The 26,597-nt window shown below is 39.1% G+C and overlaps 1 protein-coding gene across 1 annotated transcript in view; it reads right to left on the reverse strand.

The window, feature by feature from the left end:
• GALNT2 (polypeptide N-acetylgalactosaminyltransferase 2) overlaps positions 1-26,597 on the reverse strand; it is a 263,931-nt gene that overhangs the window by 223,523 nt on the left and 13,811 nt on the right. The gene's annotated exons all lie outside the window — the stretch shown is intronic.

The following is a 26,597-nucleotide window of genomic DNA, read 5'->3' on the forward strand; positions in this document are numbered from 1 at the left end:
GTGAGCATCACAGTCAGCTTTCAGTCACAGGTTTATTGATTCCAAATCCAAATCTCTTTCTGATAAGACAAGGCAGCCTTCTGAATCTCATCCCTTTGCCCCAAATTTCAAAAATTTGAAGAGTACGTAATTGAGAGAGAGCTAGATGGTGCCCTGGATAGAATGCTGGGCCTGAGGTCACTCATCTTCTCAAGTTCAAATGTGGTTTCAGATACTTACTAGCTGTGTGACCCTGGGCAAATAACTTAATCATAGCTGCCTCAGTTTGCTTATCTGTAAAATAATCTGAAGGAAATGGCAAACCACTCCAGTATCTTTGCTAAGTTAACCACAAATAGGGTCACAAAGAGTCAGACACGCATGACTGAAAAATGAGTGAACGAAGAGTACATAATTCCCTCGCTACAGGTTCAATCATCACTTCTTGTTTCAAAGTGTAAATTCCATTTCCAATACATTCTAAGTTAATAGCTGACATTCTATGTCAATACATTCCAATACTATTCCAAATTATGGAAAAGATTGTGTGGCATACTTCTTCAGGTTCAGGAAGAAAAAAAAAGAACAAGATTATTTTTGTCCTCTTTCAAATTTAAATAGTTTGCCAAACGTTATTTGTAGTCTTTGACCTGGTCACTTGTGATTTGAAAATTTGCATAAATACCAAAAATATCATATCAAAGGACCCTTTAAATTTCATTCTCCCTCCCCAAAAAGCGCATCTCCATTTTGTCAATCTCGGGACAAAACCATATGGGAGTTGGGGGGGAGAAGAAAAGGGCAACCTTTTGTTACATAAACACCAAAATTGTGATGACAGCATTTCTGCTGAACTTTATAAACTCCTAAAGCAAGTACTAATCTCTAACATATATTTTCATAGCCATTCGTGGGTATGTTTATTTTATTTCTGCTTTATTACTGAAGAAACTGAGGTGCTGAAAAGTTTTTGTGTGTTGCCCAGGGTCAGTAACATTGCCAGAACCTAAACTGGCAAACCAAGAGTATAAGTCAGCCCCATCTATCTCTTGGCCACAGCCAGAGCCAACCCTGTGAGACCTGCAGCACAGAGGGAGTTGAAAGTAAAGGCAAACACTGTAGCCCCTCATGGCTAACCAGGAGCTCTCTGCAGGCACGGGCCTGAGATCTGACCCCCAAATCAAGGATGGGCTCTGTTCAAGTGAGCCCAGTCATCTGCAGGATTAGGATGTAAGCAGCACCTCTCACTACACGTAACTCAGCAAATGAGATTTTAGACATAAAGTCTCACTGGCAGTCATCCCATTATAAGCCACACCTGCAGAAGCAAGAAGGTTCCCTTCTGGAACAGAGAAAGCAAGGCTAAAAATGGGACAGGACAGCCGGCTGGTGAGCCTCAATGCAAATCTGTAAACCGAGTGACACATTCAATAACTGAACAGGCTAGAAACAAAGCCAAACCACAATGGGGAACTTCGAATTTGCTGGAATAGTCATTGCGGAGAGAAAACAGGCAGCAGGCAGATATGCTCAGGGGCAGAGGATAGGCATTTATAACCCAGAATCCCTAATGCCTAGCATAGCGTCTTGTATATAATAGGTGTTTAATAACTGTTTGTGGGTTGGACTGGACTATGCTTATGTTGAAGTCATATAGTCTCCTTCCCCAGCACTTTCTAAAGGAGATTATCTAGATCTGTGGAAAATCTGAGCATCACTTCAAACCCTCTAATATGAAGAATAATTTAGATAACTGAACTTTAGATAAATAGGAATGACTAGTACAAATGCAGTCAACTTTTATGGAGGGATGAAGTAACAACATCATTAAGGTAAAGCCAAGTTATCCACAGTCCAAGTCACCAGAAAACTCAAATCAGAACAGTTATCATATACAATGATACACTGAATGACTGATGCTTGTTACAATAATCCTAAGGGATTACAGAACGCTAAAGTGCCTTCTAAAACACCACGGAGTAAATAATGTTCAATAATTTTACCATGACAGCATAATAAAGTGTGTTTGATTTTTTAAAAATCCAGGCATAATATGACCAATATTTATATTGATATGTATATGTATGTATATATACATATAAAGATATATGTATATATCTACACACACACATAAACACACACAGTTCTTTCCATATATCATAAAATATCCTATTCCCCAACCATGTATTTCAACTCAATTCAGCAAACAAATTTAGTACCTCCAACACTCAAAGCTGTGTTAGGGATGGAATATGCAAAGATGAAATGAGATACATTGCCTCTCCTCAAACAGTTCACAGGCCAAAGGGATGACAGGATTGTCTAAGAAATACACACAAATAACTACAATAAAAGTTAGAATATGATATAGAAGTATGTTTTTTACTCAACTTAAATAACTCCTTACCAATCAGAGCAGTCCAAAACCGAAACGGAACTCTTCTCTTCTCTGTCTTCTAGACTGTTTTCATCACCTTCAAGACATCTTATAGTTCTCCTTAAACTCTTAGAAAAAGCTGTATACACTTCTTCCCTTTACTTCCTGGCTTCTAATCAACCCTTTGCAATCTGGTTTCTGATCCCATCAATCACTTAAAACTGCAATAGTAAAAATTATCAATGATCTTTGAGAGGACAAGAAATGGATCAGAAGATGTAGCTGGTACTGGATCTCAGCCTATAAGCCAACTAGGAATTCCAAGAGGTAGGAAGAAAGGATACTGTGGTTATGAGGAACATCCTGTGCAAAGATACTGCAGGATGCAGTAAAGAGGCCAGTCTGGCTGAACTATAATGTGTGATCAAGGGGAAGTAATATGAAATCAGTTTGGAAAGATAGGATAGGGCTAGCTGAGGTGCTTTAAATGCTCTCCCTCAAAAAAATCCTTCCAGAACAGGGGTTCTTAACCTGGGATCTGATTTCAGAGGTTTCATGAACTTGGATGGAAAAAAAATTACATCTTTATTTTCACTGGCCTCTAAATGAAATTTAGCATTTTCTTTAATTCTTTAAAAACAAGACTCTGAGAAGGGGTCCACAGGCTTCACCATGTTGCCAAAGGGGTCCATGGGGAAAAAAAAAGGTAAGGACCCTTATCCTAGAGGCAATAAGGGGACACTGAAGCTTCCTGAGAAGGAGAGTAATATGGATAGGTGCTTTGTGAATATCAGTGTGACAGATATGGAGGACTGATTAGAGACAGGAGAGAACAGGGGCATGGAGAACTGTTAGGGGACCCCTGAAATAAGCCCAGAAAGAAGTGATTAGGACTGAATTAGGGTATTGGTCAAATAAATGGAGAGAAGGGAATAGACATTAAAGATGGACACACAACAGACAAGACTAGACAGCTGACTGGTTAGGTACAGGGGAAACAAGAATAAAGGGAAAGGCTAGAGAAGAGTGAATTGTCAATTATGATTATTAGACCACAAGCCTAGAATATTAGAAGGAGAGGAAGATTTTGGTGAAAAAATAATAAACTCAGTTTTAGACATACTGAGTTTGACATGCCTATGGACATTCAGATAGAGATGTCTAGTAGGCAGTTTGGTGAGGTAGAAATGAATCCACTAAAGAGTTAACGAGGTGCTGTAGCAGAGACCTGAAGTCAGGAAGACCTGAATTCAAATCCTGTCACGGATACTTACCGTGTGACCCTGGGCAAGTTACTTCTCTAGTCCTATCATCTGTAAAATGAAGCTAATAATAGCACCAATCTCCCAGGATTGTTAAGAAAACTGAATGGAGGACGTGTAAAATTCTTTGTAGATCTTAAAGTACTCTACAGGTGGTAATTGATGTTGTTGGGTTTACAGAGGCAAAATTGGGAAAGAAGATAAAGGATTCCAAGGCAAAGGGAAGAGCATGGTTAAAACACTGGGTCAAGACTAAGTAGGTGAGAAGGTGATGCTATAAAAGGAATGATGGAGTAGGACAAAAGGAAAGGTTCAATGGGATGCTGGGGATGAAGAACAATTTTAGGAGAGGTAAAGGGGCAAAAGAGATAAAAGGACAGGAAATTAAGGTCAGCATTGGCAATTTCACAGTTCAAGGTCTTAGTTAAGTAAGAGCTTACTATATTATGTCATAACTCTATGGTGCCCTTAGTACTGGAAGCAATTTCAAATGTGAAAGGTGTTTTCTCCTTTCACTACTGCCAACAACCCTCCCCTCTTTCCTTTTTTTTAACCTTAGTTAACACAGAAGCTTAGATAATCATTAATTTACAATTTTAATGTTCTCATGACACGTAGAATAAAACAGAATCACTGTAATTCTGTCTTTAAGTACATCATTTTTATGGTAGTGAAGGAATTAGTCAGTTTGCAGAATGTGTCATCTGCTATCAAGGAGATTCCTCCACCAGGTAGGAGTTTGGACCAGATGATCCCTCTTGGAATTCCATGATCTTGTAAAAATTCAGTGGTAAAGTTAATGTTTCAGAGAAATAACCAAAGGGACACTCAGTTGGTCCAAGAAGGGTTTGAAAGCAGATCTAGCTCTCAAGTTTAATAATAACCACTTTATATTGTACAGAAGATAATTTGAAAATGTGTTTGGTGAATCTAGAATCAGGCAGCCTAGAATCCATCCTGAAAATCTCAGTAGGAAAATACTAAGGCGGCAATTTCTCTCCATTCTGAACTCCAATAACAGATGGCTTTTTTGTTTTGTTGTTAAATCATTTCAGTTGTGTCCAACTACTTGTGACCCCATATGAGGTTTACTTGGCAAAAATGCTGGAGTGGTTTGCCATTTCCTTCTCCAGCTCATTTTATTGATGAGCAACTGAGGAAAACAGGGTGAAGTGACTTGCCCAGGGACACACAGCTAGTAAGGTTAGATTTGAACTCAGGAGGATGAATCTTCCTGACTCCAGACCTGGTGCTCTATCCACTGCACCACTTCTCTCTATTTCCCATTCTATCATGCATTACAGTTATTAATGTACATTTTGTTCTCTTTCCAACTGGACTGAAAGCTTTCACCTTTGTCTCCCCCACGGCACCTGGCACAGTGCTTTTTACATACTAAGTACTCAATTAAAAAATCTACTGAATGTATAACTACAGAATCAGAGAACTTGAGAGAGTTCAAAGGACTTGTGGAGACTCTCTAGTCCTACGCATACCTGAAAAGGGAATCCTACTACAACATACCCAACAACTCTATGTCTGAAGATCTCCACAGAGAAAGAAATCACCACTATGAATGCAACCCCATGCCACTTTGGGCAGCTCTCACTGTTAAGATTTCCTTCATATCAAGCCTAAACTTACCTCTCAGCAATTTCCACCTCTACCCCCAGGTCTGACTTTTGGGGAGAAACAGAGCAGGTCTTATGTTCTCACACATGACAACCCTAAAAACACTGGTACATAACTATCAATATCCTTCTGAACCTTCTCTAGGCTAAAAATCCCTAGTTCTTTCAACAGATCCTCATATGACTTGGTCTCAAGGCCCCTCACCTTCCTGGATGTCCTACTGTGGACACTTTCCAGCTTATCAATGTCCTTCTTCAACAGTGGCACCCAGAAATGAACACAACACACTGTAATATGATTAATTGTATCAAGTACAGTGTATCATGAGGTAATGCTGTAATGATATAAGATTTTGGTAACTGATAAGGAATAGGGAAAAAAGAGAGATGGAAAACAAAAGAATTAATCAGTATGTCACAGACATTGTCTCAGGGAGAAGGAATTCTCATTTTGAGGAAATCACTTTGTAAACTGTTAAGTATTAAATAAACATGTTATTGTGTGCATTTTTATTCTAAATGACCAGTTCAAATAATTAGACAATAATATCCTGTAGAAGTCCAAGAACCCTTGGGGCTTGTGGGTCTGAGACCCATAGGTAGCCAACTATCTCTGCTCTGGACATAAGGTGTGCTCCTCCCCACCCTGTGAAATTCCATTAAATACCATAACTGTTACTACAGATTGAAACATGTCCTAAGAATGGTGGTGCCATGCTGATGGAAATATCCTCTAAGAATATCCACCCAATCTATAAGACAAGAAGTATTTGTTAAGTGCCTACTATAAAAATGAAATAATCCCTTTCCTCAAGGAATTCACATTCTCTTGAAGGAAAAACAACATGAACACATAAGACAGGCAACATGAGAAAGAGAAACAAGTCCCAGCCCTAGAATCAGTGCTCTAGAATCTCTGAAGTCAGAGGATCTAGAATCAAATGTGACCTCTAACATTTTACTTTGAGATCTTGGTAAGTCACAGCCTTCCTGAGTCTTAGTTTCCTCAATTATAAAATGAGGGATTTCACTAGATGGCCAGCTCTAGGCACTGGATCTACTTGCAAAATAAACAACGATGTTGGACCACATGAAGCCTAAAGTCTCCTCCAGTTGAAACATTCACTATTTCTCGCCGCATAAAGCCACACAGAAGAAATTCCTAGCCTTCATTTTCCTCATCAGTAAGATGGGGGATGGAAACAGATAATATCTAAGGTCCCTTCTTCTAGCTTTAAATCCTGTGATCTAGAGAACCATAATGTAACTGGAGCTATGATACTGTGCTGTGTTATTTAATAGATTTGGGGGGAGGGTGCTGCTTTGAGAGGGATAGAGAGAAGATGAGGATCTAGACCTGTGACTTCATCAATATGAAGATTTCTTAGCATGGAAACTTCCTCCCCAATGCAGATCAGCAATGATCTGTTACCTATTAAACTTCTTTTGCCATCAATCAAAGGCTGCTCAAGCAACCATCTGCAGAAGGCTTCCTTAAGTGGACCTACCTAAAATAATGAAAGCATCTGGTGCAATGAACCAGTCCAAGTTGGGCCAAGCATTTCTCCCACTGTAAATTAATAAGCTACACCTGGTTTTTCAGTTTCTTAGACTTTAGTAAACATGAATCTCTCCGTCAGAGATTGGTAGCTGTTGTTGTTCAGTCGTTTTCGGTCATGTTGGATATTTTGAGACCCCATTTGGGGTTTTCTTGGCAAAGATACAGGAGTGGACATTTCCTTCTCCAGCTCATTTTACAGAGAAGGACACTAAGGCAAACTGGGTTAAGTGACTTGCCCAGGATCACCCAGCTAGGAAGTATCTGGGGCTGGATTTGAACTCTGGCTTTTCTGACTCCATGATCATGATCACTGCACCACCTAGCCACCCCCAGAACTTGGTTAGCCCTTAGTGAAATGGCAAAATTAAGTTTCTGACTATAGAAATCTAAGGACTAGCTCCTAATCCTTTCTGATTTCACCAGGGTAAACAGCAAAAAATTCGGTGTAAATACCATGGTATTTCTCACCAATTATTCAGCTACCATGATTTTTCATTATATATGATGTACATATATTGCTTTTTGAAATTTTTCTAGAAAGGTCAGATAAATCAAAGGACTCGTTAAAATCACACACATTTATGACTGCACCATGTAAACACAAATACATGTTAATGATGCATCCAAGAGAGAAAGAAAGTCAAAAGTTAACTACAACTTCCTCTTGCCCCTTGACCATACCTACACACACAAACTACTCTCACTCTCTCCCTCTCTCTTTCTCTCTCCCTCTCTCTCACACACACACTGCAGCCTTTCAGCCAATATCTAAATGTACAATGCTATGTACAATGAACAATTCCCCAAAATGCCACAAACCTTAGAAACACAGCAAGCAGTTTTTACCCAGTTCCACCTTCCCTCAAACTCTTTGCTCTAATCACATACACAGGAAGTCTTTTTCTTTGTAAGAGTCAAAATATAAATGAGAGTGATAAAAGGAACACTGAAGGAAAGAATGGGAAGGGATGCTATCAAAAGGCGTGGTCTACCCTTCAATTCATACTGCACTTGATGACCATTAAAAAGGACCTGCCAGAGGGGAAATGGGAGGGGCACTCCATCATGAAGGACTTGAAATTTACTTTAATATTCCAAGAACCCTTGATTTCACCAGTAAGAGGCCTCCCTCCACCAATGGAGACCACAGCCTCTCCATTCCTTAGCAAAAATTTTTTTAAAAATAATTATTTTGTTTGTTTTCAGTGTTCTATAATCACTTTCATATATCTTAGATTTTTTTCCCCTTCTTCCCCCTCTTTCCCCCCTCCCTCATCATTCCTTCCCTGAGACAGCTTGCAATATTATATAGGTTCAACACATACATTCCTATTAAATACAATTTCACCATAGTCATGTTGAATAGAAAAGTTAAAATGAATGGGAGAACCCATAAAACAAAACAAAACAAAACATAACACAAAAGAAAATGGTCTGCTTCATTCTACAATCCAATTACATAGTTCTTTCTCTGGATGTAGAAGGTACTTTGCCTCAAGAGAACATTGGGAATTTTTTAGGTCTTTGCACTGCAATGAAGTTCTAAGTCTACCAGAAAAAATTCTGCCACACTGTGGTTGTTGCTGTGTACAAAGTTCTCCTGGTTTTGCTCCCTTCACTCAGCATCAGTTCATATAAGTCATTTCAGACCTCTCTGAAGTCTTCCTGTTCATCATGTCTTATAGCACAATAGGATTCCATTACATTCATATGCCACAACTTGTTCAGTAACTCCCCAGTTGATGAGCATCCCCTTGATTTCCAGTTTTCAGCCACCACAAAGAGAGCTGCTATAAATATTTTTGTATATGTGGGACCCTTTCCCATTTGTATGATCTCTTTGGGATACAGTCCTAGAAGCAATATTGCTGGGTATGCACATTTTTGTAGCCCTTTGGGCATAGTTCCAAATTGCTCACCAGAATGGATGCATCAGCTCACAACTCCACCAACAATGACTTAGTGTTCCAATTCTCCCATATCTTCTCCAACATTCCTATTTTGTCATGTTAGTTAATCTGATAGGTGTGATGTGGTACCTCAGAACTGTTTTGATTTGCATCACTCTAATCAACAGTGATTTAGAGCATTTTTTCATATGACAATAGATAACTTTAATTTCTTCCTCTGAAAACTGCCTGTTCATGTCCTTTGACCATTTATCAGTTGGGGAATGACTTGTATTCTTGTACATTTGACTCAGTTCTCTACATATTTTAGAAATGAGGCTTTATTACAGACACTAGCTGCAAAAATTATTTCCCAGTTTTCTGCTTCCCTCCTAATCTTGGTTGCATTGGGTTTGTTTGTGCAAAAACTTTTCAATTTGTAATGTAATCAAAATTATTCATTTTGCACTTCATAATGTTTTCTATCTCTTGTTTAGTCAAAAATTTCTCCATTCTCCATAAATCTGATAAATACACTATTCCTTGCTCTACTCATTTGTTTATAGTATCAATCTTTATACTGAGATCATGTACTCATTTGGACTTTATTCTTGTACAGTGTCAGGCATTGGTTTCTGCCACACTATCATCCAGTTTTCCCAGCAATTTTTGTCAAACAGTGAGTTGTTATCCCAGAACCTGGGGTCCTTGGGTTTATCAAACAGTAAATTACTATATTCACTGACTACTGTGTCTTGAGTACCTAATCTATTCCACTGGTCTTCTCCTCTGTTTCTTAGCCAATACCAAGTGGTTTTGAAAACTGCGGCTTTATAATATAATTTGAGATCTAGTAGGGCTAGGCCACCTTCCCTAGCATTTCTTAGCAAGAATTTTTATGACTTACTGCAGCTGGAAAAAAAAGAGTTATCACTGTGTGGTTGATCTGCTGATGAGAGGAGGGACCAATTTGTTTCTGTCTTTGTATTCCCCGATGCTTAAGAACGGTGCGGAGCACATAGCAGGCACAAAATAAGTGAGAGCTGAATTGAATTGAATGAGTAACTTGGCTAGGCTGGTTCTCCAACAATATCCAGTCTGCCTCTGGGCCTGTCTGAACCTCTACTCTGTTGGAACAGCCTTTGAGATCCCAGTCACATTCACACCACAATGAAGCAGAGAAGAATGCCAACAAACTCCAGTTTTGCCTTGACACATAGCTTTTTTCAAAAGTTGAGCAGTATTTTCCTAAGTAGCAACAAATCTCTATATCATCCTAAAGTGCAGGGGGCTTCTACTGCTATGAAATGAACAGAAGGGGCATGGAGTGGATGGTCTCTAATGATTTCTTGGGCTTGAGAACTACATTCTCTGCAATTACTACCGACTAATTCATGCTTTTAAAAAAAATCTGTTTAAATACAAACCAAGTGGCCTTCTAGTATTTAACACCAAGAGAAAAAAATCCAATCAAGTGGAAAAATGGGAGCCAAGAATATAAAGTCAATCAACAGGAATTTATTGTGTGCCAGGCACTGTGCTAAGCACTGGAGACACAAAAACAGAAATGAAATAGCCCCTGCCTTCAAGAAGTTTACATTCTACTGAAAGCAAGAAAGTATATATTTAAGTCTATCTCAAATAATGCAAGAGAGCTTTGGAGCTGCTTTTAAAGCATTTCTTTTAAAGGAAAGGAGGGACCAGAATCTGAAAGAACTGGGAAAGGCTTTATGTTAAAGATGGTATTTAAGGTGGGCCTTGAAGGAAACTAGGGATTTTAAGAAGTGAATGTGGGAACGAAGCTCAGAGGTGGGAGATGGAGGGTTGTATTTAAGAAACAGTAGGAAAGCTAATGTGGTCAAAAGAAAAGAGTATTAAAAGAGTATTGTATAACGAAGCTGAAAGTAAGTTGGGGTCAGGTTGTAAAGGACCTTTTAATGTCAAAAAGAGAAGTATATAGTTGATCCTAGAGGAATCACCAGAATGTATTTGAGGAGAGTGACAGGGTCAGATCTGTGTTCAGTGAAATCACTTTGGCAATTGACTAAAGATGGAAGAGATTTAGGGCAGGGAGAATACTCAGAAGACCACTGCAATTGTCAGGTTAGCAGTGAAGAAGCTCTGAGTCAGGGTGGCAGCCATGTGAGTGGAGAGAAAGGGATGGATACCATCAAGAACACCCAATGGAAGTTAAAGCAAAGTAGCCCTTTGGTTCATACCACTTGGAGAACATTCCAAGTACCTTTTTCCAAAGCTCTAAACTATAGTTCTTCCTTCATAGCTAACCACTTTTATTACAGGTATGAATTACCAGAAATCTTTTCCTGAATATTCCAAAATAGCTACACATAGCTAAAAGCATCCTGCTCAATAGTCAGACAGGCACTTCATTATATGCTTGTTAATATTTAATTCTAGGCGCAAGTGTAAGCGTTTACAGAAGGAGAGATCAAACTAGAGCTTACAAACCACAAAACAGACCCAACTAACACTGCAGGAATCAATGAGTCCTAACAGTTGGTGACAACAGGTGGAAACACTGCATAGTGGCTACCTGAAAAGTTTCTGGCTTGGGAGAATAATAGGGAAGGAAGACTTTTAGTAGAGATGAATTAAAGGGATGAGGGTGGGGGAAGAGCAGGAGAAAAGTAGTGAAAGTAGAGAGAAGAAAGCAAGGAAAAGTGACCTAGATTCAGCAGATGAAAGACTGAACTAGGGATCAGAAATACTGACATTTAATTATAGCTAAGACATTTATGTCTTATGAGTACAACCAGGGACAAATCACTCCTCTGACCCCACCCTGTACTACAATTTATTCATTTGTGGATTGAAAAGACAAGTAAGGACCAGCCAGCTCTTAAAGTGTCTAGTCTGAGCATCTCTGGGTACTTTATTGGTAAATGGTACTCTTTATGACTCCCCTGACCAAGTTTTCTACAACAAAGTATATCATTTATGAAATGGCTGTTGGCTTTGAGGTTACCACTCTAGAAGATGACATTAATCTAGCAGATACTGGACCAGTCTAGGACCTGCTTCACCACTCTGAAATTACATTTTCCGGCTCTGATACCTACCTGAACAGAGAAAATGAATTATTCATTGCCAAGTGGGGGGAAAAAAAGTTGGAACACTATCACTGGTGTTAGGCTAATCTATATTCCTAAGGGAACTTTTCATTCATTCAGAAGTATGTTATATTAACTCTGTTGGTTACTTTTCAAAATATACACTTGGCGAGAAAGGGAAAGAAGGGAGAGGAAAAATCTAATTCTTGATCTAAAGAAAGGCTCAGACTAAAAAAAGATAACTTGTACTGCTCTTAAAAAGCATGAGTAATATTATAAATGACACTAAAGGGTATTAGATCTTTCTGCCACAAAGTTGCACCTAAATTTGTGTCACTGACTAAATTCAAAAACATTAAACACCTACTGCACAGAGGCCATGCCTCAGCACTGAGAGAAAGAGAAAATATACATAAAACCTAGCCCCTGCCCTCACAGATGGATAGACAGATAGGGAGTGTATTAAGCACCTACTAAGTGGCAGCTAGGTGGCAAAGTGGATAAGAGTGCCAGACCTGGAGTCAGGAAGAACTAAGTTCAAAGGTGGCCTCAGACACTACTAGCTGTGTGACCCTGGGCAACTCACTTAACCCTGTTTGCATCAGTTTCCTCATCTGTAAAATAAGCTGGAGAAGAAAGTGGCAAATCACTCCAGGATCTTTGCAAAGAAAACTCCATTTGGGGTCACAAAGACTCTGACTAGACTGAAAAATGATTGAACAACAAAATGTGGCAGATACTGTGCTAACAGGAATCTAGCAGGATGGTTATGACCATACATGAATAGCTAAAAGACAGTTCTACAATAATGCTACATAATATATATGCTTTACCATGCAAAACTAAGCAATAAAAATCATAGGACTTAGGGAGAAATAGAGTTGGGACACACCATTCAAAAACTTTATCAGTGACACACAAAAGACAAAAACTTAATAAAATGGTAGCACAGTCCTTTACATATTAAATGGTTAAGAAATACATAAATATTACAATAAATAATGGTGGCATCCTCAGCCTACGGCTACCCCTCAGCAGGCGCAGGCTGGCAAAGTCAAAGAGCTTTGGTGACTGAAACTCCAAGTGGGGAAAGAAAGAGAAGAGACAGAATCAGAAGAGGCCTTCTCAGCCCATTGCTCCTACTGCACTGTAGGTTAAACAATCAATAAGGCCCTTTAAATTGAAAAAGACCTGAAGTTTGCTCGTGTAATGGGGCACTGGAAGGGTGGCAGCTTGTTAGTGTGAAGTAGTGTGGTTTCAGTGTCCCTCACATCTACAAACACAAAATTTGCATTACGCTCAAACTGTTCCCTAATATATCAATCTTGGAACAAATTACAGTTTTCAAAACAAGTGTTATAGCAGAACTGACTATGCACAATGATACGTGGCAAGTGTATCTGCAATCCCAGAGAAATGTCAATTCAAGATGCCCAACAGGCAGTTGGAAATGTGATTCTGGAGGTCAGGGCTGGACAAACAAAGATGACTGAATCTCCAGCTGCCTACTGGGCATCTTGAATAAACATCCTAAACACACTATGCCTAAAATTGAACTTATTTTCTTTCTCCCTAAACTCTGCCCCCTTCCTAACTTCCCTATTACTATGAAGGGCATCAAAAGATACGTGAGACTCAAAAGAAATGTGAACTACGCAAATTGAGAGACATCTCTTCTCCAAATGTTCACAAGGACTATTTGTGCCCCACCTGTGGTACAGCCTTCCACGCTCACCTTCATGATTGGCCACAGTAAGATACACTGTAACTTGATCCCAACAGAGTGATGTCATTTTGGTCCTCTTCAAGGACAAGGGACAACCAACAAACCAAAGGCACCACTATCACTGACTTTCCATCACTTTCTTAGGTCTGGACAATCAACAAAACAATAAACCAAGCCTAAGAGGCAGCTAGGTGGTGCAGTGGATAGAGCACCAGTGCAGGAGTCAGGAGGACCTGAGTTCAAATCTCACCTCAGACACTTGACACTCACTAGCTATGTGGCCTTGGGCAAGCCACTTAACCCCAACTGCCTCTTCCTGGGTCATCTCCAGTCATCCTGGACTCAGATGGCTCTGGAGGAGAAGTGAGGCTGGTGACCTGCACAGTCCTCTCTCACTCAAAACAAAGTCAAATGCAAGTCATGTCACCATTTCTCTGATGTCATGGTCTTCTTCGGCAATGAAGGACAAACACATACAAACCAAGCCTTGATTTGTGGTTTACTCACTTCTGAGGTGCACAATGAAAGGTTAACAATAAGTACCAGGTGGCTCCAGCAAACCCCTTTCTCTCTTCTGACACTACCACCACCCTGGTTCTGGCCCTGAGCATTTCACAACTAGACTACTACAATAGCTGCTGGTTGCTCTCCTTGCCTCAGGTCTCTCCATGCTCCAGTCCACCCTCCACTCAGTTGTCAAATTAATCTCCCCAAAGTGAAGGGCTATGTCACACACCCCCTGTTCAATAAAGTCTGGTGGCAACCAATTACCTCTAGGATCAAATATAAACTTCTAGGTTTAGCATTCAAAGTCCTTCATAACTTGGTCTTTACTCTAGTGTAAGCCCTCATCACCTCACACCTGGATTATTACAATAGCCTGCTGGTGGGTCTGCCTGCCTCAAGTCTCTCCCCACTCCAACTCTATCCCCATTCAGACACTAAAGCCTAGGTCCAATTATGTCATCCACAACTCAATTAAACTTCAATGGCTCCCTATTGCCTCTAGGATCAAATGGAAAATGCTCTGTTTAGCATTTAAAGCCCTTCATAACCTAGCCCCCTCCTACCTTACTCCTCACTACTTGATCTAGTGACATTGGCCTCCTGGCTGTTCCACAAAAAAGATCTCTCAGCCCCCAGTATTTTGTGACTGTTCCCCACGCCTGGAATTCTCCCCCTCCTTTGCTTCTACTACTGACCTCCCTAGCTTCCTTTAAGTCCCAAAGATAATATCACCTTCTCTACAGGAAGCCTTCACGAATCCCTCTTAATTCCAATGCCTTCACTGTGCTATTTCCATATATGCATTGAGAGAGAGATGTATTTATATCTCTCCATACATGCACAGATACATACACTTTATATCTATTTATATGTTGTCTCCTTCATTAGATTATAAGCTCCTTGAGGGCAGGGACTATCTTTGGCCTCGTTTCTTTTTTTCTCACTGGCACTTAACACAGTGTCTGGCATATAGTGAACACTTAATAAATGTTTACTGATTGACTCTTCATCTAGAAAAGAAAACTGTCTTCAAGAGACTGGAAATGAATAACTGCCCTACTATGAACCTGCTCCTAAAAGTTCCACGTTTGCCTCCGAGGATCACAAAGAGCTTCACAATCTCTCACCCACCATCACCACCTCCATCCAGATGAGTAACATATAAAAATAGTCGTTACAAAATTAAGGTACAGAAATATAATCTGCCCAAGGTTAAAAAATTTAGAAATGGAAAAGAGAAATGAGCATTAGATATCTAAGTCCCAGGTCAATACTTTTTCCAGTGGATGTTCTTCTGCCTCTCAGGCCAAACAAGCAGGCTTCCTTACACAAGCTTGCACTGTTTTCTAAAGATCACTGTCTGAAAGAAGATCAGTTTTCAAGCAGTGGTTTCTAAATTTTCCTTCTTTTCCAAATATTTAAGTCTCAGAACCCTGTCCACAGAAGTGAAGAGAAAAACGATATTTAAACAAGACTATCTGTTATAAAAGCCAAGCATGGAGAAGGGCCCTTTAAAAATTATGGTTCTATCTGTTTATCACCATGTCTCAATCACTTCCCTAACCCACCATTCTTCTACCGACTGTGCTCTCCAAACGCACAGGCTGAAGGTGGCTCACCTTCTCCTACTAGAATAGAAGCAGACAATGACTTAATTGTTTTACAATAAAACACAGCTGTTGCCTCTGCAGCTGCAGTAAGGGTGCAGCTTTAACAGCAAAAAGAGGATAAAAAATAAAATCTCTTCTTTCATTCCAACACTATACATAGAGGAAAAAAAATGCAGGGATAGATTAAAACCAAGACACAATGGCCAGCACACTTTGACAAACAGAATGAGACTGCCAAACCACAGGGCTTTGAACAATTCACCTATAAGAATCTCCTATCAGAATGTAGGAAAATAGCCCAAAAGGGAGATGAGAAGTGTTATATAAGGATACAGGAGAAGGAGACTGGGAGGTTCCAACAATGATTGAGTTGTGTGCTGAAAACCATACTCACAATTTGGAACTATGCCCAAAGGGCTACAAAAATGTGCATACCCTTTGACCCAGCAATACTGCTTCTAGGACAAAGAGATTATAAAAATGGGAAAGGGTCCCACATGTACGAAAATATTTATAGCAGCTCTCTTTGTGGGGGCCAAGAACTGGAAATCAAGGAGATGCCCATCAACTGGGGAATGGATGAATAAATTATGGTATATGAATGTAATGGAATACTATTGTGCTATAAGAAATGATGAACAACAAGACTTCAGAGAGGCCTGGAAAGACTTATATGAACTGATGCTGAGTGAAAGAAGCAGAACCAGGAGAACTTTGTGCACAGCAACAACCACAGTATGCAAGAAATGTTTCTGGTAGACTTAGCCTTTCACAAGGACCTAAAAATTCGCAGTGGACTCTTGAGGCAGAAGCCTTCCATATCCAGAGAAAAAACTATGGAATTGGACTGCAGAATGAAGCAGACTATTTTCTCTTGTGTTGTGTTTTGGGTTTTTTTTTTTCATGGTTTCTTCCATCCATTTTAATTCTTCTATGCAACATGACTAAAATGAAAATGTATTTAATAAGAATGCATGTGTAGGAACCTATGTAAGACTGCACACCATCTCAGGGAGGGAGAGGGGAAAGAGGAGGGATGGAAGAGGAGAAAAATCTAAGACATATGGAAGGGATTAAAGAAAACTGAAAACAAATAAATTAATTTAAATTTAAAAAAAAAAGAAAACCATGCTCACCATTTTGACTGATGACTCACTATGAAGTGACCCTGGATGAATTTCTGGCCACAATAAAATGGGGGCAGCAATACACTTTCCATAAGTTGACATCTGTTGAGGGCTTTGAAATCTGTAGCAATGTACAGCATCACTTTATTTATCCACATCCAGCCTGTTCAAATGGTCAATGGACAGCATCACTTTGCTGTACAGGGACTTTTTCTCCATTTCTAGATTACTGAATCTGCCATAAATGTGCTGGGGAGTATAATGTGTAAGATGACGGGGCAAGACATGTGCATCCTTGTTCCTGCTAAAGGGAAGAGCCCTAAGGTTCCTCTATAGATTGTTCACAATTCAATATATCAGAATCGTGCCTGACTTTGCTCAATCCAGATATACAGGTCATATTGTAATATTATTATTGTTAAAACCCTGAAATTATAGAGGGAATTTTTTTTTTCATGTGCTCTGAACTCCAAAGACCTTGAGAACTTCTTAAAGGAGCACAATGAGTAAACATTAACACTTGACTTGGAATATTTTTACATGGTACATACAAATATATCAAAAAAACTATTAGAATACTTTAAAGGTCATCATTCTGTATTACTGTGCTATAAAAAATGACAGATAGGATGATTTCAAAAAACCTACCAAGACTTACATAAACTGATGTAAAGTGAAGTGAGCAGAACCAGGAGAACGTTATAGTAACAACAATATTGTACAATGGAGAACTATGAATGACTTAGCTATTCTCAGAACAATGATTCAAGACAATCCCAAAGGACTCATGACACAGCATGTTATCCACCTCTAGAGAAAGAACTAATAATGTCTGAATACAGACTAAAGCATGCTATTTTGTCACTTTCTTTCTTTCTTTGAGTCTCCCTGTACAAAATGACTAACATGGAAATGTTTTACAGGACTGCACATGTATAAACTACACTGGATTGCTTACTGTCTGGGATGGGGGAGCGGAGTGGGAAAAGGAGGGAAGGAAAACATTACATGTTTTAATATATAATTGGGAGGAAGGAATAAAATATTATTAAAAATAAAATAAAAGTCACCATTCTGGTCACTTTAATCTCAATTCTCTACTCTCTCCAATTACTCTGCATAACTAGTACTTAAATGTCTGCACTATACACATTTTTTTCCAGGACAAAGGCTCCCTGAAGACAGGAACCACTTCCTTCTTGTCTCTGTATCCCCAGAACCTAGCACAGGACCTTCTAAAGGGGAGATGCTTAATAAATGTTTGCTGGATTTACTTTTACATCTACAATTTGTGGTCATGATTATAAAAGCTTTTAGGCTTTGATCAATACTTTTATGAAAGTAAAATGCCATAGAGTCTCCATTCTTTTGAGACAGGCTAAATTGAAGTTTACTCAGTAAATAATGTGGCATTGGAGAAAGAACACTATAGTATGGTGTGGTATTATAGAAGCAACTCTATAGAAGACAAGGAAACTGGATTCCAATCTACCCTAACGGCAGCTAGCGGCTCAGTGGTTGGAGAGCTGGGCCTGGGGTGAGGTTTTTGGGGTTTTTTTTCCAGTCATGACCCCATCTGGGGTTTACTTGGCAAAGTTACTGGAGCTGTTTGCCATTTCCTCCTCAAGCTCATTTTACACAAGAAGAAACTGAAACAAACAGAGTTAAGCGACTTGCCCAGGGTCACCCAACTAATAAGTGTCTGAGACTGCATTTGACTGCAGGAAGAGAAGTCTTCCTAACTCCAGGCCTAGCACTCTATCCACTGCACCACCTAGATGTCCTGGAGGAGGAGGGGGACACGGGGGTTAGATCTGAATTAAACAGATTTGACACTTACTAGATGGGTGAACCTGGGCAAGTCACTTATTTGTCTCAGTCTTCTCATCTGTAAAATGGGGATAACAACACAAATCTCACGGGGTTCTTTTGAGGATCAAATGCTAAAAATAAAATTCTTAGATGGCATATAACAGATGCTATACAAATGTTTATTCCTTCCCACTCTACTGGCTACTAGCTATAGGACCCCAAGCATATCACATCATCTCTCTAGCCTTCAGCTGCCTCATCTAGAAAATGATAACTAATCTGCCTTGAAGTACAGGCTGGAACAGATGATTCTGGAGGCTCTTTTCAACACAAAGAATAGTGCATATATGATGGGTACCTGGCTCTAATACTTTCACAACTCAGTTCTCCTGATGACCATTACCTGAGCAGTGGAGGCAGGCTGACCATGAATAATCCATAAAAACAAAACAGATACATCTGGTAGACATTTCTATGCCTACAATAGAAGAAATGACTGCTAACAACAATACATATTTTTAAAAAAACATGTTAGATATTAATCTTGGATCTGACACTTTACTACCTGAACAAATCAATCTCTCTCTCTCTCTCTCTCTCTCTCTCTCTCTCTCTCTCTCTCTCTCTCTCTCTCCTCTCTCTCCCTTCCCTATTTCTCTTTCCCCCCAATTTCCTCAACTCTAAAATGAGGAATCAGCTAGGAGGTGCAATACTACACAGAGATCAGACCTGGGGTCAGAAACACCTGAGTTCAAATCCGATGTCAGACACTTCCTACCTATGTAGCCCTAGGCAAATCACTTAACTCTGTCTCAGTTTCCTCATCTGTAAAATGAGCTAGAGAAGGAAATGACAAACCCTCCAGCATCTTTCCCAAGAAAATGGGGTCATGAAAAAGTTGAATGTAAATGACTGAACAACCACAACAAACTGCAGAAAGATGGATTCAATGTTTCTAAAGTGTGGTCAAAGGACCCCTGAGGGTTATGAAGTCAAAACACGAAGAAGAAGATGTTTTAATTTCTAATATTTCATACCTATATACAGTCATACCTTGGAGACACTGCAGGTTTGGTTCCAGACTATCACAATAAAGCAAGTATCACAATAAAGCAAGTCCCATGAATTTGTTGGTCTCCCAATGTATATAAAAGTCAAGCTTACACTACAGTATAGTCTATTAAGGGTATAATAGTGCTACATCTAAAAAAAAAAAAAACAATGTACATGCCTTAATTAAAAACACTTTATTGCTTAAAAAAAAAATGCTGTGATCTGTTCTTTCAGGGAGTAACAATCTTTTCTCTGGTGGAGGGTCTTGCCTTGATGATGATCATGGTGTTGGCCTAGCTTTCTTTCAGCCTGTCTTGGTTTTCAACTTGTCTTCCTCACTAAGCTTAAATATTTCTAGCTTTTGATTTAAAGTGAGAGACAAGTGACTCTTCCTTTCACTTGAACACATAGAGGCCATCGTAGGGTCATTTATTGATCTAACTTCAATATTGTAGTGTCTCAGGGGATAGGGAGGTCCAAGGAGAGGGAAAGATGGGATGTATGGCTGGTTGGTGGAGCAGCCAGAACTCACACAGCACATATCAGTTGAGTTCCCTGTTTTATATGGATGCGGTTCGTGATGCCTCAAAACAATTACAAGAGTTAACATTGAAAATATTGTCTCACAGATCATGATATCAACAATTCAATAATTAATATTAATGAAGATAATAACGAAAAAGTTTGAAATATTGCAAGAGTTACCAAAATGGGACACAAGGACATGATGTGAGCACATGCTGTTGGAGAAATGGCACCAGAAATACTTGCTCATTTGCCACAAACCTTTAATTTGTAAAAAAAAAAAAAAAAAAAAGCCCAAAAAGCAATATCTGCAAACTGAATGAAGTGAAGTACACTAAAATGAGGTATGCCTGCAATCCACATTAATAAAGGTTCTCTGTGAGGAAGAGGATCCTCAATAATTTTAAGAGTGTAAAAAGTTTGAGAATGGCTTTCAAGATCTCTTCCAACACTAAATCTATGATCTGGTGACCTTCCCCCATCAAAAAAGATAGTCCAGGCTACCCACAGTGAAAGTAAGATCCAAAAGGGTCAAGAAATGAGATATAAGATACAATGTACAGAACAAAATGAAAATCAGCCAGTGAAGAGGAATAGGGAGGAGGCGACTGCGTAAAGTTAATTTTAAAAAATTTTGTCCTTCCTTGATATCAAGTCATCATAACAATGTGTAATTTAGTAACAAGCTACCTTAATTAGAGGTATCAAAGAAACCCTACAGAATACGTGTTTCTAAAATGACAAAACTATTTTTCAGCTCTCACAGAGGGCCTCTGTGGTACTGGTCGAAGTTATTATTTTGTCTTTCAGTTGTCATCGAGTTATGATTTCAAAAGAAAGCTAGGAACAGAAGTGATGAAGCTAAAGGAACATTTACTAATTGAAACCTTAGGGGCAGAAAATTTCCAATAATATAGTGTTCAAGTAATGATAGGGTAAGATACTTCTTTGTTAAATCAGCTGCCAATTAGTTAAAAATTAATTACATAGTTATATAGTTAAGAACCTCATCCCAAAGGAATTTTCACAGTTATATGGCAGGAGGAGATGGAAGAGATCTGAGTAGGAAATGGAAAAATTATCTTTTTTAGTCTATAAACAATGAGACCTCAAAAACACTATAATAGAAGCTAGACTTCAAGAAATAATTAGCCAGCCATGAATCCTGAACTATTCATATCACTGGACAGTCACTGTCACCAAATAAGGTACAATGAAGTAATTTTTTAAAAGGAAATCCATGGCCAGCTGGGGAGATGTAAGTTCAGCTAAGATGTTTGTCAGAATAGTAAAATATTCCCTATACAAAGGTCAAGCAAAAGAAGGACTCCTTATTGAGACAAGGTTCGTCAAATGATCTTATTCTCAGACAGCATTGTATTAATTTCTCCAGAATACTATAAATCACCTTTAGTGAAATTCACAGAAACTGGAAAAAGTGGGGGTGGGGGATGAAAAACATACTGGGCTTTCAACAAACATTTATAAGGCCCTTATTATGCTAGCAGCTGAGACTACAAAGGCAAAAACAAAAAGGCCCCTTGCTTTCCAAGAGCTTGTATTTTCCTCTGGGATAATGATATGTAGCTGAACAGGCAGCATTTTGAATTAGTCCATCAATATGTATAACCTGAACAGGTGCTATGGATAGACAATTAACTGGGTCCAGAACTGAGTAGGAGATAGGGCTAGATCACATTCTGGGAACTGCACAGGCTCCACCAAAGCCTGTCTTTAACACCATTATTCTCCAGATGTTGTTATATGCCCTTCAATGAAGAAATCCCATAATCACAGAAGATATAAAATATGGAGAAACCAAAAGGACAAAGAAAAGGCATGGTTTGGCGAACATAAGCAGTCTGTATCAGGGTACCAGAAAGTTATTAACAGGTGAGCAGGAGAAGTGGCAGAAGAGACAGCAAAGATGCTCATGGCACCAGCCCCAGAACAGTATGCAGCCTCTTCTATGACAGTGGTAATGACTCATTAGAGATCAGCCCAGGAATCTAGACAGGAAAAACTAAGTGTCTGAAGGAAGGAAAAAAGCATTTATTAAGTACCTACTATATGCCAGGTGCTTTACAAATATTATCTCATGTGAGCCTCCTAACCATCTCAGGAGGTAGATGCTATTATCTCCATTTTATAGTTGAAGAAACTGAGGAAGACTGAAGTGAAGTGGAGTAAGTATCCTTGGCCACCTCTAAACCCAAGTCTTTCTGACTCCAAGCCCAGTTCTCTATCTGCTGTACTACCCAGCAGCTAGTATGTATTGAGAAATACCTACTGTCTATATTGGGACATGCAATTGGCAGAAGAGTGTGTTGGGTCAGTCCAAAATCTAAATAATGACAGACAGAAACTGCAGATGGACAATGAGCAGTCCAGAATCAATTAGGAGGAAGAAAGCAGGCTGAATTGCATTTGGGAAACTATGCAGGACTTCTAACTATTCTGAAATGCTCTTTAAACACAGAAATATGCCTTTTAACGCCAAAACTCTCCTGGTGATGCTCTATAACTGTGAACCACAGACCAAAATTTATGAAGAATCAAAACTGTGCATGATCCAAAGCCCAATAGAGAATTAAGGGCTGGGAAAAGGTGCAAGGATACAGTAAGATATCAGTGGTGACTGACCTGTATGCAAGGAATTGCTTAAAAGAGATTAGCAAACAAATTATGAATGGTCTTATAGCTAGAGCATGGGTCAATAGATGTGACAACAACATAACAACAATGATATCCACTGCACACCATGCACTGAAAATAATGGTGGATTTTGGAGCCGAAGGCTCTAAATTTGAACTCTACCTCCATCACTTACCTTTACCATGTGACCTTGAGCAAGACCATCAACCTCTCTGGGCTTCAGGTTTGTCATATGTAAAATGGGGAGGGGGTGGTAAGGGTGGGGGGAGAGGGAGGGAGAGAAAGGCAGATGATTTTCAAGTTCTCTTCCAACTATAAATATATTATCCTGTGACTAGATCATCTCCAAGATCCCATCCAATTCTAAAATTTTGGGGGGCACATATGGCCTCTTCTAATAGGCATCAGCCTAGAAGGAGTCTTTGTGTTCTCCCTCTCCGAGGGTGAAGAGCCATCAGGCCCTCAGTCTCACTTCATGAGGAAGGATGATGTCTACTCCGGTGACAAAGCCTCGCCACAGAAAGCGTCCTCATTACAAACTGAACACAAGAGTGATTTGTACTAGCCAGGCCACATGTGTAAGTACCCACCTAAAGAAGCAACAACCAACACAGGTTCAGTGGAAGGGACCTGTGTTAGCACCTACTGACCTTATGCAACATCTAAGCAATCTAAATCCTATCCAGTTTCCAAATGCTGATCAGATTTCCTGCTCAGGTAACAAAAAAGAGGAGACTCCAACCTGGCCATCCCTACCCAAAGCAGACAGGATGTGAACATCCCAATTTCTTCTTGATTCAAACACAGAGAAAAGTAAAAATAGAGAAAAATGCCTTCAGAATTGATCGCCGTGACATTTTAACAGTTCCTGACCATCCCCAGACCTTTCCTTCTGATGGTAAGATTCAGGTGATGAAAAACCCCGAACCACTACTGTCTAAAATTTCATATATTTGTACCAAGTTTATACTAGGTTATTCTCACAACAGAATATGGCCACAGCTCTATCCATCATTAAATTGAAACTCTGTCCAGAAAATACAGAAAATTCTAGTACCTCAGTTAAGAATAAACACTTCAGAAAAGCCAGGGGGATTTTCCCCTACGTAGGCATTTAAAAAACAATCAAAAAATCAAGATGCTGATGAACATTCACATTTTTTTTAGATCCGTGGGACTGTTGGTACAAACCTCTCAATGCTTGCCACACAGTGGGGTTTTCCACAAGACATTTATAGCCTCTGGGCCCCAGTTTTCTACCTGTAAGATAAAGAGATGGGACAGATATCCTCTAACATCTTTTCTGATTAGATCTATGATCCTATGATCAATGAGAAAATGAACTTAGTAGATTATCAGGGCCAGCAAGGGGGGAAACCCCACTGTGTCACTATTTAAGAAGGCCCAATTCTTTAAAAAAAAAAATGCTTTTTTTGGTTACATACAGTATAGTAATAATGATACATGCTAATTCTCATTTTTGTGGTGGGGTAAAGAGATAGGGAAGGAATTTCATATGGGCAGAATTTGAAAGAAAAAGAAAAACAACCTCCTAAGAACTTAAAACACTGAATTAAATTGTCCCTTGGCATCCCTGCAGAGCAGTATGGAATTTCTAGATGCACATGCTATCTTCAGATTTCACAGAGAAGGGTAGTAAGAGGGTCTCACCTCCCTCTAGGTTCTTAAATTACATTTAAACTTCAGAGCTGGCATGAGCCCCCTGACAGAAATGTCCTGTCTGACAGTTTTACGTGTCTACACAAGCCCATTGTGCATTGTTTGGGATAATCAAGAAACATGGCATAATTTGCCAGCACCAGAACTGATCATTAGACCACTCTATAAACCAAGATTATATCCTTCACCAGTGCCTTATTAGCTACCCACTCATCAGCACCAGAAGTTTGTATGAAGGTAAAAGGAGATGATCATCAACACCCAATAATCAGTACCTTTCAGGTTAGGAGTTAGATTCTCTGCAAATAAGGGTGAAGCCTGCTATTTGAAACTGGTTTATGCCAGAAGAGAACTAGTAGCTCCAATAAGCTAACCCCAGCACTCTCCAATTCCCTGTTTCAGGGAAACCATGTCAAAGCACCCAAATTTCAGGCCTTGCTTCCCTCAAGGAGTCCCCTATTGCCTATAGCGTAAAATACAAACACCTCAGCTTGATACTTCAGGTTCTATATATAACATCTGGTTCCAACTTACCTTTCCTGGTTTATTTCACATGACTTGTCTTTCATATACTCTTATGTTCTAGCCAATTTGGCCTAATTACTATTCCTCTAAGACATTACAACACCTTCCATTTCCGTGCCTTTGCTCACACTTTGCCCCTTACCTGGGAAAAGGTCAGTCAGTTAATAAGTATTTATTAAGCACCACTTATGTCCCAAGAACTGTGTTAAATGCCAAGGGATACAAAGAAAGGCAAAAGAGAGTATCTGCTTTCAAGGTGCCCAGTCTAGTGAGAAGTCTCTCCTCTATTACAAGACCTGGCTTCATTCAAGTTTCATCTGATGAGACACCTTCTATGGAAAGCCTTTCTTCATCTTCCTAAGTATTACTACTTTTTCCTCCCTCAAATTACCATGTATTTACCTGTATACATGTTTGCAAATATCATATCAAGCCGGGAGAACATGAATTCCTTGAAGGTAAAGGCTACTTTTCATTGTATTTTTGTATCCTCAGAGCTTGATACTGTGTTTTGCACATGGTAAGCACTTAACAGATACTTACTGAGCTTGGTTGATGTATGAGTTAGTTTTCTTAAACTGTCTTTTTTATTTGTTTCAAGAGGTGGTTTTCTGCATACCAAGAGTGAAAGATATTTTCTGAATTCAATATGATATGAAAACAAAAGATATCAATAAAAATTAACACTTTAAAAAGAAAATCTTTTTTAAAAGTATACACTTATTGAATTGAAATAATACCATGTGACCTGGGACAAGTTAAAAATCTGTGAATCTGTAATGTACCTACTCAAAATTGGGGAGCAGTACCAGCTTTTAGTATACCTCAAAAAATGCTGAAAAGAGAACTGAGATAATGTCTTTCAAATGCTTGAAACAGCTTAGAAATGGAATATGCTGGTTTAAATTGAAATAATAAAGATATTTTATGGAAAACAAACCATATTAAGTATGTCTTACATGACTATACATGTATAACTACATCAGATTGCTTACCATCTCAGTGAAGGAGGAAGAAAGGGAGGAAAGAATACAATCTGGAACTCTAACCTTTAAAAAAATGTTTTAAAAACTGTTTTTATATGTAATTAGGAAAAAAATAAAATATCACTTTTAAAGAAGAAAATAAACCATTCTCCCAGTTATACACTCAATGTAAACATGGAGTATCCATACTAATAGCTTATGTAATACAAGCAATATTATATATTTGCCAAGGCTCTTCTTTATTTTCCCAAATCATCCACAATTCAAAACTGATAGCTCAGAACAAACAAAACCTGCTGAGGATGAGTATTAAGCTTGACTAAGAAATACAAAAGATAAAGTTGAATTCGCTGAAGGAACTTGTCAAATGAGAAATATGTAACCAAAATAATAAAACATACACCACAAACCCCTGTTTAACTACAGAACTTGAGAAATGCAGTCCTCTGGCTAACTGAAAGTAAGTCAATTAATTATCTCTTTATTAACTGCCTACTATGTGAACAATATTCCATCTCCTGACTCCAGGCATTTCCCCTGGCTGTCCCCCACACCTCAAATACTCCCTTCCTCACCCTCACCTCCTGATTTCCCAGGAACTTCCATCAAGTTCCAGATAAA

This window comes from Notamacropus eugenii, chromosome 2 (assembly GCF_028372415.1).
Source record: "Notamacropus eugenii isolate mMacEug1 chromosome 2, mMacEug1.pri_v2, whole genome shotgun sequence".
Classification (NCBI taxonomy): Eukaryota; Metazoa; Chordata; class Mammalia; order Diprotodontia; family Macropodidae; genus Notamacropus; species Notamacropus eugenii.